The 13989-nt window shown below is 42.7% G+C and overlaps 1 long non-coding RNA gene across 1 annotated transcript; it reads left to right on the forward strand.

Annotated features, from left to right (window-relative positions):
* Positions 1 to 2663: 2663 nt before the first annotated feature.
* On the forward strand, positions 2664 to 7538 carry LOC139038192 (uncharacterized). Its single transcript, XR_011491119.1, has 2 exons — positions 2664 to 2854; positions 7255 to 7538. It is a non-coding gene; the product is annotated as an uncharacterized lncRNA (long non-coding RNA).
* The last annotated feature ends 6451 nt before the right edge of the window (positions 7539 to 13989 follow it).

Consider the following 13989-nt stretch of genomic DNA (forward strand, 5'->3'; position numbering starts at 1 on the left):
CAGCCCCAAATCACCCTGATAACCCACACAGTTCCAAGGTGCCTCCTGGCAGCGCCACCAGCCTGGTATGGATGGACCAGTCTGTATTCTGGATCTCTCTTCAGTCAGTCTTTTCATCAGTTAGCCCTTTATTTTCAGTCTTCAAACTTTCCTTCTCTACTTGATTTTCCCTCAATTCTGTGTCATAATAAAGTCAGCCCCACCCAACACTAAGTTCTCCTCTGGCCCGTGTACTGCCTCTCCCCCTCCTCATCTCCCAGATCAACAGCACAGCAACCTGCCAGGGCTATTCCTTTCCCCTCACCTCCATACCCTCCCTAACCCACTGTCATTTCTATCAAGGAAACCTTGATAGGTTTTAAATTTTAAATTTAAAATTCTTTTAAAATTTATTTTTAATTAGAGAATAGTTGCTTTACAATATTGTTACAGTTTCTGCCATACATCAATATGAATCAGCCATAGATATACATGTGTTCCTTTCCCCGTGAACCTGTCTCCTACCCCATCTCACCCCTCTAGGTTGTCACAGGCCATGGGGCTTGGGCTCCCACGTCATTCAGCAAATTTCCACTGGCTATTTGTTTTACATATGGTAATGCGTATGTTTCCATGTTAGTTTCTAAATCTGTCCCACCCCTCGGCTTCACCCACGGAGTCCACAGGTCTGTTCTCTATGTCTTTGTCTCCAATGCTGCCCTGTAAATTTGCTCATCAGTATTTCTAGATCATCTTTCTAGATTCTACATATATGTGTTGATATACCATATTTTTCTCTAACTTACTTCACTCCATATAATAGGCTCTAGGTTCATCCACCTCATTAGAATTAACCCAAATGTGTTCCTTTTTATGCTGAGTAATATTCCATTGTATATATGTACCACAGCTTCTTTACCCATTCATCTGTTGATGGACAGCTAATTTCTCCCATGTCCTAGCCATTGTAAACAGTGCTGCAATGAGCACTGGGGCACATGTGTCTTTTTCAGTTCTGGTTTCCTCAGGGTATCTGCCCAGCAGAGGGACTGCTGGGTCATATGGTAGAGAGGTAAGAGATCATTGCCACTGGGACACTCTAACTTCGTGAGTTCACAGACAGCGGCTGTGTGCCTGGCGATGGCTGTGAAAATGGGCAGGATATCATTCTTGAGAAGGCAATGGCACCCCACTCCAGTACTCTTGCCTGGAAAGTCCCATGGATGGAGGAGCCTGGTAGGCTGCAGTCCATGGGGTCGCGAAGAGTCGGACACAACTGAGCGACTTCACTTTCACTTTTCACCTTCATGCATTGGAGAAGGAAATGGCAACCCACTCCAGCGTTCTTGCCTGGAGAATCCCAGGGACGGGGGCGCCTGGTGGGCTGCCTGTCTGTGGGGTCGCACAGAGTCGGACACGACTGATGTGACTTAGCAGCAGCAGCAGCAGCAGCAGCATTCTTGTATAAAGACAGGAGAGGGATCAGCTAACCCAGACTACAGACACCCTAGGAAGTGAGCCTTTTATGACCGCAGAAACACATCATGCAGGAGACAAAAGGTCATGAAACATCTCAGACAGGACCTGCATTAACACATGCACATTTTCACAAGAGCAAGGATCTCATCATTTGTCTCTGTATTTGCCTCTGTATGTAACTAGCATAATGCCTTGTAGACAATAAGCACTCAATAAATATTTAATAAATTATTAAACAAATTCTTGATCTGTAATACCACAAAGTTTTGAGTAGCTGGCTCTGGGAGTGGTATTCTGAGGCTTCTTTCTTTGTTATTCTGCCCTTGTATGCTTTTTGGCTCCATCCAAGTTTTCAACAATGAGCACATACTCCTTTTATAAGTCTTTTCATAGTCAGAAGTGTTTCATGGGAACAAAAGGAAGCGACTGTGTAATGTAGTCATGAGGCCATGTGGGTGGTGGGGGTGGCGACACCAGCATAGAATAAAGCCCCTGCCCACTCATTATTTCTGCATGCTGCCTAGTGAAGGAATATACCTTACCCAGAACAGCTAAGAAGGAAAGGTCATCGCTGAGCCCTGAGCGTCATGGGTGACCTCTCTCCTTCTCCCTCCCTCTATCCCTCTCTCTCGTAAAGCAAAGAAATGTGTGGGCTGCATGTGAAGAGGGTGTCGAGACCGGAAAATGATAGGGGTTTTCCATGCATTCCAAAAACTGTGTGGGAATCTGTTCTTTTCAACCAAATGAAAAGCTATTTAAAAGTCAAACCCTATCGTGAATGGTGCACTGGGGTGGATCCCTTGGGACATCCCTAGTGTGTAAGAATGAAATACTCCCACGAGGGCCAGAGAAACCCCCAGTGTACTGGCACCAAACTGGATTTAAAGGCCATGCAGTTCTGACGATAGCATTTCCCCCACTCCCACAGCTTCCCCCAAACAACAATATCACCAGACACTTCATACAATTGCCAATGAGGAAGCAATCACCAAGGATTACTAATACTAAGCAAAAGCCAGTGACGCTGCAAATTAAGGGGTAGGGGTAACAGAGAAAAATAAATGCTTTCAGCTGGCATTTGAAAGGAGCTGGAGCTGGTTGGCGGGCGGGGGGCGGGGGGGTGTTTGGGCTCAAAATCTGAGGGGAAATGATCAGGTAAATAAGCTCTCTGCAATAGGCTAGGCACATCTGGGTACAAGTTCAAGGTCATTACAACCGAAAAGGATCTTTTGGCTTTGCCTTCCAAAAAGGCATCAATGATTCCATCATTTTCCAGGGTGAAGTCTCTTGGGAGAATGAAAAAGGAGCATCCCTCCTTACAACTGTCTGGTGCTTTGCCCCAGCACAGCCTGCTTGCCCAGCTATCCAGGAAACCCAGTTCATCTGTGACCCTCAGGTACCACTGCTGTCAATTTCTGCCATTGGCTTTTAAGCATGCTTGTTGTTAATTATGTGTTTGTACATTTTCCAACAGCTAGATTTGGGGGGCATCTTTCCCACCTGATTACATTTCAAAATCACTGAATTTACTCACATCTCCGACCATGACCAAATTCACATCCCATATCCTCACTGTTGTTCTTCTTGGTTTCTGCCCAAATGTGTAATGTATAAAATACTACCTCATTAACCAACTGATGTAGGATCTTTTTGTCTTTCCTCCTAGTCTCTCTGACCATTTCTTTAAAATCCTGACAAGAAAGTATGCTCAAGAAATGTTCTAGTTTGATTAACTGAAAATCCCTTTGCTGATTCTTTTCTCTTTATCTGTTGGTATTTTCCCCTTAATTCTTTACTTTCAGTGCAGCAGCTCCTGATATCACAGAACTTTCATAGTTTTAATTATCAACTCTGATGAATGTGAGTGGCAAACTGATTTGTCTAGCTCTAACCTAGTGCCTTCAAACTCCTGCAGGGCCTTCTCTGAGTGTCCTTTCAGCAAGTTATAGGTAAATATTCAAACTCTTTCTATAGCCTTCACTGAGGGTAACTCCTCTCTCACACACTGTATATTTCATCTCTACAGCTGGATTTTAAAGACAGTATAGACATATTAACAACACCTTTAATTACATGCCTCCTTCATGTCTCTGATGCTGTTACACTGATAACATTTGTAACTACATCCTCACTGATGCATGGATGCCAGAAATAATGAAGTACACTTTCTGAAGGCTGAAAGCAGAGTAGCCGGTTATGGCCAAACACTGAACTAAAACCAAAGCCTCCTGCATTTCTTTTTAGACCCTTTTTCTCTATCAAGGGCATAGGCATGAATCCATGAGGCTGATAAAGGCAGAGTCTAGCAACAAAAATACCATCCTGTGTTCAGAAGTACTTCTCTCTTTGACTACAGGTTTACTCAGACATGTCAGAAGTCTTTTTTTAAAAAGATGATTGTTAAGTCTTCACAAGGGCATCCCTGGTGGCTCAGTGGTAAAGAATCTGCCTGCCAATGCAGAAGTCATGGGTTTGATCCCTGGGATGGGAAGATCCTCTGCAGAAAAAAATGGTAACCCACTCCAGTATTCTTGCCTGGGATATACCATGGACAGAGGAGCCTGGAGAGCTACAGTTCACAAAGAGTGGGACACAACTTTGCAACTAAACAACAACAAAGTCTTCATGCAAAAGATTGCTTCCAGGCCATCATATGACCCTCAGAGTGTTAGCCCCATGCTACACACATATACACATAAATATGATATTTTCAGTGCCTGCTATGTAACAGGTTCTATAGATAAGTGGTTTTAAATATATATATATATATACACACACACACAAAATTTCGGATTTTATGATAATTCTATGAGGAACTTCCACTTAAACGGGGGGAGGGGCATTGAATATTCATATTATTTGTATGTGCTATGCTGCGCTTAGTTGCTCAGTTGTGCCCAACTCTTTGCAACCCTATGAACTGTAGCCCACCAGGCTCCTCTGTCCATGGGAATTCTCCAGGCAAGAATACTGGAGTGGGTTTCCATGCCCTCCTTCAGGGGATCTTCCCAACCCAGGGATCAAACTCAAGTCTCTCACACTGCAGGTGGATTCTTTGCCATCTGAACCACCAGGGAAGCCCAAGAATACTGCAGTGGGCAGCCTATCCCTTCTCTAAGGGAACTTCCTGACCCAGGAATCGAACCAGGGTCTCCTGCATTGCAGGTGGATTCTTTACCAAGTGTGCTATCAGGGAAGCCCTCGTATTTGCATATTTTTCCACAAAGATGGCAGCAAAAGGATTTTCCTTAAAAGCAAAAACACACAAGAGTAACAGAATGGAAATGTGACTCAGAACGTGACTGTATTTTGAATATTTACCTATACCTATACAACCACACGGTAGAAGCTGGAAGCAGATGGAAAGGTAACAGGAGCAGAATTAGCCAAACCCCCAGTACAGAGCAAGGGAAGACCATCAGTGAGCAATCTGCTCTCAGAATCCCAGAAAGGCTCAGAAACTGAAGAATCCAGGGATCTGTGGAAACAGGAGTGCAGGTGGGTTCTGAAAACAGGAACACTGATTGGAAATGGGACAAAGAAAAGATCTTAAAAACATCAACAAAATAAAGAAAAACAACAGCAAAGGAAAAACTAATGATGTACAAAAGTTAAGGATTAGAAAGTCAGTACATTCCTCAAGGCCAACTCAGGAAATTAATGTCAGCAAAGATCTGAGAAGACATGTACTTCCAATCCAACCAAATTCTGCAAAGATCTGAGAGGACATGTACTTCCAATCCAACCAAATTCTCCATTTGACTATCATGCAAATAACAAAGTGAAATAAAGGGCTCTCATATTCAAAATCTTTTCACATTTACCTTCTAGGCATTCTTTCTCAGGAAGCTACTAGTGCATGAGCTACACTGAAGTAAGCAAAATTTGAGATAAGCTAAGACAACTAAAAACACTAAGATCCAAGAAACAGAAGATCCAGTAGGGCAAGAAGGGAAGGGACTCTCTAGGAGGATGCTGAATGAAAATCCAAGAACAGTAGTAAAGACAAGATCTCAAAGCCACAACCTGGGAAAATGACTATCTCAGATGGAACAGGTGAACCAATGAAAGCCAGGACTCCTGGATGTGTTCACAATAATGAAAGGAGATTCCCTTCAGTGGAGAATATGGGATGGACAGTGATAAGGATGTTGAAAACCAATAAAAATGGAAATACTTATCATCTCCTGGAAAGACCCTACCAGAAAATACAAATGTAATTATAACAAACTTCATGGACTGGCAGTAAATATTTTTTACATAAATATAACAATGCAAACTTTTAATAATAATCTAACAAAAAAAAACGATACAATTCTAGAAGACTTCAAAAAAGCATGTGGGGATGGGAACTGAGGGTATATCCTCATTTCTGAAAACAAAAGTCAGAGATTATAGCTAAAATCAGAGGAGCAAGAAACTGCAGTACAAATAAGTCATTTATAAATATGGCAGTAAATATAGGAAGGAAAAGGAGGGTAGGCTCTCAGAAAGTGGAACCAGGGCATGCAGGGCTAGGTACAGGATTTCTCTCTGTTGGTTGTTATGGGCTGAAGAGTGTCCCTCTCAACTCTACGGGTTAAAGCCCTAACCCTCCAACACCTCAGAATGTGACTGTATTTGGAGGCAAGGCATTTAAAAAAGTGACTACGATCAGAGGAGGTCATATGGCTGGACCTATTCCAATCTGACTGGTGTCCTCATGGGAAGAGACTTGGACCCCAGAGACACCAGGGATGTGCCCAGAGAGGGAAGACCATATGAGGACTCAGGGAAACGGCGGCCGTCTGCAAGCCAAGGAGAGAGGCCCTCAGGAGACATCAGACCTGCTGACTCATTGATCTAGGGCTTATAGCCTCCAGAACTGTGAAAAAATTAAAGTTCTGCTTTTTAAGCCACCCAGTCTGTGACACTGTGTTATGGCAGCCCAAGGAGACTAATATATGGTAATGAGTCATGTAAATATTGGACTTTTAAAATAATGTACCAATATTACTTCTATAAAATTATGAAAAATAGTTAATTAACATAATACCCATGTTGAAATAGCTCCCGTAAGAATGAAAGCTAGAGGTCAGATTAGTTGAAAATGTGTACAGGGTGATGCATCTAAAACCAGGTGTGTCTCACCCTGGGTCCTGAGAGTTTCATGTATCTTCCGGGGTCCCAGAGGCCCACAGAGGCCTCAGCCCCCTTGAGTTGGCAGCACTGGATCCTGACTGCTCACAGCAATATCCTGGACTGCCCAGGAGGAAAGACCCTTTGCATCCTTTTTTCTTAGGCTACTATCACCATGTGGCTATCTTCTTGGTTACAAAGCTCTGCAGGTTGGTGATGGACAGTAAAGAATGTCAGCTCTTCAAATCTTTTCATCAGCATCCTTTTGAATACCATTGCCCAACTCAATAGCATGCCTGGGAGTAATTCTGGCAGAAGGACGTGGTCCTTTTACAAGGGGACCTGAACCCAGAAGTTTTCTTAAGGTCTGAATTAAAGGAAGAAATACTTTTATTTCTTTAATTAAAGAAGAGTTCACATAGGTCACAATGCTATGAATCTGTGTCAAAACAAGAGAAGGGATGAAATTACAAAACATTCTTGGAGAACTTCCCCTCTCTCCCCAAGGCTATGCAGGGTGAATAGGAAGTCCCAGCAGCAAGGCTGAGTCTCAGAGGGCCTTCCTGGCAAGGTGAGTCTGTGTTTTGAGCCCAGCTGCTTGCTAGCATATGCGTAAATCAGAGAAAAATGGAGGATGATGGCAGGAACCAAAACTTATGATCTTCTTCCTCTTTCTAGGTTTCAGAGTTGGCAAACATGGCAGTATATTCCACCACGCCACAATTCAACTCTTGGTGAAAAAAACAATACTCATCATTGTCAGAATTATTGCATGAGCACTGAACACAGTGATCTTCATCAACTTAAAGAAAATGGATAAGACTGGCTGCTACAAAGAGGCATCTGTAGAGCACTGGGAAGGGCTGGGAATATAGAGAATGAATTGCTAGGATTTTCTGTGTTCACACTTATCTGACTGGCTTCAAACATGAGAATAAAAATGTTTTAAGCACAAACACATACATATATGTGCACATGTAAGTGAAGTGAAAGTCGCTCGACTGTGTCCAATCTTTGTGACCCCATGGTCTATACAGTCCATGGACTTCTCCAGGCCAGAATACTGGAGTGGGTAGCCTTTCCCTTCTCCAGGAGATCTTACCAACTCAGGGATTGAACCCAGGTCTCCCACATCACAGGTGGATTCTTCACCAGCTGAGCCACAAAGGAAGCCCCATGTGCATGTTAGAGATTTAGTCAAAAGTCAGTGAGCACAGGTTAGAAACCCTGCTCTGCCATATACTGTGCAGAAGGAAATGGCAACCCACTCCAGTGTTCTTGCCTAGAGAATCCCAGGGATGGGAGAGCCTGATGGGCTGCCGTCTATGGGGTCGCACAGAGTCGGACACGACTGAAGCAACTTAGCAGCAGCAGCCACATACTGAGGACACACGGTTGTCAGCTTGTTTTTTACTTTTCTGTATTTCTCTTGTATTTCTAATTTCTAAAATGAGAAGAAGAAGAGAGAGGGGAAGGAGGTGACCACCAACTTTTGCAGTGAGATCTGGTAATAATGTATGTTAAGTATCTGCTCACTGCAGAGCAAATCCACATTCCCAACATGTTAACTACTTTAACAATAGTAACTATTGAAGAAAATGGAGATTTGAGATAAAAAATAAATCCCCTAAATAATAACTTGAATACTCACAGCTGACAAGGTAAGGAACTTAAGCAAAAGAAGAAAAAAAAAAAACCTAAGCAACAATCAGGGTAAAGATTCTCCTCTCCAGAGAATACAGATGACTTAAGAGACAAACGGGCTTATGTTTAAACATCAGCTCTGACATTTTGAATGAGTGACCTCATCTTTTTCAGCCTCCTTTGACTTCTCTGTAAAACAGAGGGAATATTGGGTTTGTGTCAACTTGAAATGAGAAAGCTTCAAGTGTGACGAAGTCTCAGTGCTCACTTTGCATGTGTGTGCTAAGTCGCTTCAGTTGTGTCTGACTCTGTGGCCCTATGGACTGTGGCCCGCCGGGCTCCTCTGCCCACGGGATTCTCCAGGCAAGAATACTGGAGTGGGCTGCCATCCCCTCCTCCAGGGGATCTTTCCGACCCAGGGATCGAATCCGTGTTTCTTATGTCTCCTACACTGGCAGACAAGATCTTTGCCACGAGTGCCACCTGGGCAGCCCCAAGGCTCACTATACTTCTCTCTGATTCCTACCTTTTACTCCATCCTTTCCCGACCAAACGGAAAGCTCCTCAAAAGCAAAAGTCAAGCACCAGTCCTTTAAAGCAACTAACACAGTGGTCCGTAGAGAGGAGCAATTATCGCTCAGTTGATTTTGAATTTGCCTTTCTCTCTGCATGGCTGAAGACACTAGACCTCTCCCAGATATATGTGAATGATCTAAATAATTTTTTCTAATCTTCTCCCCTTGCTCATTAAAAGAAGAAAAACAATCCAGGGCAAAACCTGCATTTTCAAAGGATTCGATGCTATTCTTTCCTTTGTACTGGAGTAATTCTTGCTTTTCTTGCCTTGTGCACATACTTGAACTCCATGGTGATTAAAGGTGATGGTAGGCAAGCCACACATCCACAAAGGTGTCTCCTGTTTGTGTCTAGGCTATAAGAAGAATTGCTAAATTCACTCTTCTCTTTTCTCTAGCCATGGCTCTCTAGCATGTATGTTGGTGAAAAGGGAGTATAAAATTAAGCAGGTACTCTGTGTTTACAAAACACATCAAAGCAACCTGTCCCCCAAAGCAGCCAACTTTCCAATAAGGTGTTGGGCATCCTCTGGGATCTGGGTATATTCCATTGTTTTCCATCTTTTCCCAGGAGACAATGCACATCACCACAATTCACCTGAAGACTATTTTCTGTGTTCACTCTTATTTGACTGGCCTCAGGTATTCATTTTACTCTAAATCCATGCTTTTCAAACGTTTTTGTGTATGACCTAAGGCAAGAAATATATTTAACCTGACAGCTATGCACATACACATAAGCATGCATGTACAACTACACATGCGAATGAAACAATAATTTTAGAAGATTAAACTTACTGTATGTGGTAACAGCAGTATTTTCTGTTCCATTTTAGTGCTTTTAATTTTCAGTCCTCCCAGATAGGAAAAGAAGGAGTGAAACTCTCTCTGTTTGCAGATGACATGATCCTCTACATAGAAAACCCTAAAGACTCTACCAGAAAATTACTAGAGCTAATCAATGAATACAGTAAAGTTGCAGGATATAAAATTAACACACAGAAATCCCTTGCATTCCTATACACTAACAATGAGAAAACAGAAAGAGAAATTAAGGAAACAATACCATTCACCATTGCAACAAAAAGAATAAAATACTTAGGAGTATATCTACCTAAAGAAACAAAAGACTTATACATAGAAAACTATAAAACACTGATGAAAGAAATCAAAGAGGACACAAACAGATGGAGAAATATACCGTGTTCATGGATTGGAAGAATCAATATTGTCAAAATGGCTATACTACCCAAAGCAATCTATAGATTCAATGCAATCCCTATCAAACTACCAACGGTATTTTTCACAGAACTAGAACAAATAATTTCACAATTTGTATGGAAATACAAAAAACCTCGAATAGCCAAAGTAATCTTGACAAAGAAGAATGGAACTGGAGGAATCAATCTGCCTGACTTCAGACTCTACTACAAAGCCACAGTCATCAAGACAGTATGGTACTGGCACAAAGACAGAAATATAGATCAATGGAACAGAATAGAAAGCCCAGAGATAAATCCACGAACCTATGGTCACCTTATCTTTGACAAAGGAGGCAAGGATATACAATGGAAAAAAGATAACCTCTTTAACAAGTGGTGCTGGGAAAACTGGTCAACCACCTGTAAAAGAATGAAACTAGAACACTTTCTAACACCATACACAAAAATAAACTCAAAATGGATTAAAGATCTAAATGTAAGACCAGAAACTATCAAACTCCTAGAGGAGAACATAGGCAAAACACTCTCCGACATAAATCACAGCAGGATCCTCTATGACCCACATCCCAGAATTTCAGAAATAAAAGCAAAAATAAACAAATGGGACCTAATGAAACTTAAAAGCTTTTGCACAACAAAGGAAACTATAAGCAAGGTGAAAAGACAGCCCTCAGATTGGGAGAAAATAATAGCAAATGAAGCAACAGACAAAGGATTAATCTCAAAAATATACAAGCAACTCTCCAGCTCAACTCCAGAAAAATAAATGACCCAATCAAAAAATGGGCCAAAGAACTAAACAGACATTTCTCCAAGGAAGACATACAGATGGCTAACAAACACATGAAAAGATGGTCAACATCACTCATTATCAGAGAAATGCAAATCAAAACCACAATGAGGTACCATTACACGCCAGTCAGGATGGCTGCTATCCAAAAGTCTACAAGCAATAAATGCTGGAGAGGGTGTGGAGAAAAGGGAACCCTCTTACACTGTTGGTGGGAATGCAAATTAGTACAGCCACTATGGAAAACAGTGTGGAGATTTCTTAAAAAGCTGGAAATAGAACTGCCATATGACCCAGCAATCCCACTCCTGGGCATACACACCAAGGAAACCAGATCTGAAAGAGACACGTGCACCCCAATGTTCATCGCAGCACTGTTTATAATAGACAGGACATGGAAGCAACCCAGATGCCCATCAGCAGACGAATGGATGAGGAAGCTGTGGTACATATACACCATGGAAAATTACTCAGCCATTAAAAAGAATTCATTTGAATCAGTTCTAATGAGATGGATGAAACTGGAGCCCATTATACAGAGCGAAGTAAGCCAGAAAGATAAAGACCATTACAGTATACTAACACATATATATGGACTTTAGAAATATGGTAATGATAACCCTATATGCAAAACAGAAAAAGAGACTCAGATGTATAGAACAGACTTGTGGATTCTGGGAGAAGGCGAGGGTGGGATGTTTCAAGAGAACAGCATTGAAACATGTATATTATCTAGGGTGAAACAGATCACCAGCCCAGGTTGGGTACATGAGACAAGTGCTAGGGCCTGGTGCACTGGGAAGACCCAGAGGGATCGGGTGGAGAGGGAGGTGGGAGGGGGGACTGGGATGGGGAATACATGTAAATCCATGGCTAATTCATTTCAATGTATGACAAAAACTACTGTAATGATGTAAAGTAATTAGCCTCCAACTAATAAAAAAAAATAAAAAAAAAAAAAATAAAAATTAAAAAAAAAAAATTTTCAGTCCTCAATGCAACTATCTTTTGATTTCACAATCCATTAATGGCTGCAGCTGAAAAGTACTGTCTAATATTTATAGTGAGATTAGCATTTATTAACTCATTTACTTTCACAACACTGTGAAAAATTACAGTAGCTTCTTAATATCACAATTCCCATATTTAAAATGAGAAAAAGTAGGATTCAGAGATTAATTAACATGCCTGCAGTCACTCAGCTAATGGGGGCCGAAGTCCCAGTCTTTTCACCATGCCAGGCCCGCCGCCCCCACCCAGACTCCCTGGCACATTGTTGGAACAGATCCTGGAGGTGTTAGTCAGGATTCTTTCAGGGGCAAGTAACAGAGGGTCCGATTGAAATGGCATCCATTATAAAAACTGGTCCGTATCTTAAATAATTAGCTTAGATGTCAGGTTGATTAGCAGCTTGGAAAACATCTTCAAAGACTCAAGCTGTCTTCAGCTCTGTCATCCTCAGTATGTTCTCTCTGTTTTCAGATAATTCCTCTCATGGTCTCAAGATAACAGTCCAACCATGGCAGCCTAAGGAACCGTTTCCAAAGCTCAACTCCTTCCTTTTCTCCTTCTGTAAGAGTGAGGAAGACTTTCCCAGGAGTTGTCTATGTTTCACTGTCTAGAAAGGCAGCCCTGCAAGCCAGTCCTAATCTAAACCCTGGAAAGGATGGAGGAATTCCATAAAAGGCTCAGAATCAGCCTGCAGGACCAAGAAGAGACCAAATCCCCCCAGAATTCCTTGGCTTCACAAGAGTCAAACGCATTCCAACTTCCACTCCCCAGGTAGCACATGGAATGGAGGCTGGTAATGACAGAGTAGGCAAGCAATAGTGTCCTTTCACAGTGGGTGCAGATAAAACTTTCTAGAAGGTGATGGGTGCCACAGCATCTCTCTTACTCTTCCCGGTTAGATGAACTAATCCCTTCAATGTCTACTTGGGGTGTTTCCTCTAGCTACCTCTGGCCCCTTAACTGTGTCACTCCTGTTTTTCAGTTCAGTTTAGTTCAGTCGCTCAGTTGTGTCCGACTCTTTGCAACCCCATGAATCGCAGCACGCCAGGCCTCCCCGTCCATCATAAACTCCCGGAGTTTACTCAAACTCATGCCTATCGAGTTGGTGATGCCATCCAGCCATCTCATCCTCTGTCGTCCCCTTCTCCTCCTGCCCCCAACTCCTGTTTACCCAATCTCTAATCCACTCTAGGCCAGTTCATATTCTCCCTGTCTGTTCCTCATCATTAACCTCATTCTTTCAGGCAATTATCCACCTGTCATTCTTTTCCTGTTTAATGAATACCTGCTATATGACAGACGGATGCTGAACTAAGCTATAGGAAAACAAAGATGCAGGGGCAGTCTCTGCCTATAATATCCAGGGGCCTTATTTAAACACAGTGGCACATACACATATACACACATAGTAGTAATAGTGTTAGTCACTCAGTTGTGTCTGATTCTTTGGGACCCCATGGACTGTAGCCTGCCAGGCTCCTCTGTCCATGGAATTCTCCAGGCAAGAATACTGGAGTGGGTTGCCATTTCCTTCTCCAGTATATACAAATATACAAACTCAAATTTGGCATCTGAATGCAAAGGATGGCATGAAGCTCAAAGTCTCTAGGCAACAGAGCTGGAGGCAGAGATCAGAGTGATGGGAGTTTACTTGGGAGGTGCAAACCCTTGGGCAGTGGGGTGAGAACAAAAGGATTCAGGCTACAACAAGCAAGGAAGGAAGAAAAGGGGAAGAAAGGGAAGCAGGAAAGATGGGAAGCAGTGTGTTGTGATGTTTTGGCACGGCTACTGCCTCACAAGATGCCGCCAAAAGACACTGTAGACAGCCTGGGAGGTGCTCTCACTGATAAGAATACAGGGGTTGTTTCAAAGGATTCAAGGGGAAGCCGTGCCTCAGAGCAGCCCATGGACAGAGAAGAAGTTAACCGGCCTGGTTCCCTTCCATCTCTGGATTCCCAATGGTCAGAGTTAACCCCCTGACTTTCTGAGTGTGTCATTTGGCCCCTCTGGCGGTCCCACGTGATGCCAGATTCCAAGCCTTGTGTTGTGCAGTTTCGCCCAATTACAAAAGCAGAGGGGCACCCACTGCATGACTGAGAGCTGGAATGGGGCAACTGAAGCCTGGGTACGGTGCTCAGTCCTCACCTATTACACTAATGGTCCTGCAGGG

This window comes from Odocoileus virginianus, chromosome 14 (genome assembly GCF_023699985.2).
Source record: "Odocoileus virginianus isolate 20LAN1187 ecotype Illinois chromosome 14, Ovbor_1.2, whole genome shotgun sequence".
Classification (NCBI taxonomy): domain Eukaryota; kingdom Metazoa; phylum Chordata; class Mammalia; order Artiodactyla; family Cervidae; genus Odocoileus; species Odocoileus virginianus.